The sequence below is a fragment of the Nyctereutes procyonoides genome, unplaced genomic scaffold (genome assembly GCF_905146905.1).
Source record: "Nyctereutes procyonoides isolate TBG_1078 unplaced genomic scaffold, NYPRO_anot_genome, whole genome shotgun sequence".
In the NCBI taxonomy this organism is placed as follows: Eukaryota; Metazoa; Chordata; class Mammalia; order Carnivora; family Canidae; genus Nyctereutes; species Nyctereutes procyonoides.
The window spans coordinates 59061580-59063036 of record NW_026575052.1 but is presented as its reverse complement, the minus strand read 5'-3'; the positions used below and the strand labels follow the sequence as shown (position 1 = coordinate 59063036).

The following is a 1457-nucleotide window of genomic DNA, read 5'->3' as shown; positions in this document are numbered from 1 at the left end:
GGAGTCTGCTTGTACCTCTCCATCTCCTTCTGCCCCTCCACCTGCTCGTGCTTTCACTGTCTCTCTCTCTCTCAAATAAATAAATAAAATATTTTTTTAAAAAGTGTCAATTTTGTGTGTATTAAGAATATAGGAAAGAATATAAATAGATTTTTAAGGCACTTAGGATGGATAAAGAGGATGTTAGCTAAAATCACGCTGAAGTTAAAATGAAGTTTAAACCTCAAGACGTATCCAGGGGAAATTTTTCTGTAGTTTCTAGCTAATAATCATCCATCGAAGTGTTTAGAATATGAGGAGAGTAATTCAGTAAGACATTTGAGAAATGTGGGACTATAGTCTTGGGCTGAGGATTCCAGAGCTGAGATTAAAATTCAAAATTTTGTTCATCGTTGACCCCTCTATTTAGAATATATCCAATTGCTTTCTTGATGTCTTTGATAAGGTTTGGCAAGTTGGAGAAATCCTTCTGATAATTTAACTTATTTAGGGTTTGAGAATACCTATTGGGTGTGCTTACTTTGACACCTATACTAAGAAATTGGAAGGCTACACAGAAGATTAGCATGGCCCCTGTGCAAGGATGACAGGAGAATATCTATTGAGCAATAGGGATCTCCTCCTTCCTTTGCTAAAACCAGGGAGTGAAGCCAAGCATGACGATACCAACAAAACTTACATTTTTCACCTTTTTCATTTTTTAAAAATTTCTGTTTCTTGGGTCTAAGGAATGGGAAGAAGAGACAAGCATATCAAAAGCATAATAAGAAATCAGTGGATATTGGTATTTCTTAACATTTGCTTTTCTCTCTAGCATGCTGTCAAAGAATATTAGAGAATATTGGTAACTGAAGGGAAATTCTTTCAGTACAAATAGCTTTATAGAGTTTTATAGACAACCCAGATGTAGATGGACAAAGGGAAAGGGAAAACATGCTAACCAAACTGTTCTCGTAGATAAGATTTCAAAGGGCTTTTTACTGTCTGTTGCTTCCATTTTTGTTTTATGTGAAATTTTATTATAAACGTATGCATTATGTAGCCATTTTGTTATTTTTTTCCCTTTTAATTGTCAAGACAATACTTTAAGAGAGGTTCATAGTAAATTATGTGTTACATATATATAGATATTTGTTTTATAGACAGAATCAAGCTCTACCTATCAATTCATATTGTTTTCTTAACCAGCTTAAAAATGCAAAGAACTTACCATCACACACTAGGAATATGTAATACATGCACATGTAGATCTACCTCATTTCTCTAAATTTTCATGTAGGAGCCCATATGGATATTCTATATCCATTGAAATCCATTCTGGATTTCAGTAAATACCGTAATAACAGGTAGCTGCAAGAATTGATTTTAAATACGTTCAGCCAAGCAGCCACTTGCCTCTGCAAACATGCTTTTGCAATTCAGCCAAGCAGTGATAGACAAATCCTGCGTGTTGGCCA

General features: G+C 34.6%; 1 non-coding gene across 1 annotated transcript; it reads left to right on the top strand.

Annotated features, from left to right (window-relative positions):
- Positions 1-510: 510 nt before the first annotated feature.
- LOC129514295 (U6 spliceosomal RNA) lies at positions 511-618 on the top strand. The gene has a single exon (XR_008665373.1). It is a non-coding gene; the product is annotated as a U6 spliceosomal RNA (small nuclear RNA).
- The last annotated feature ends 839 nt before the right edge of the window (positions 619-1457 follow it).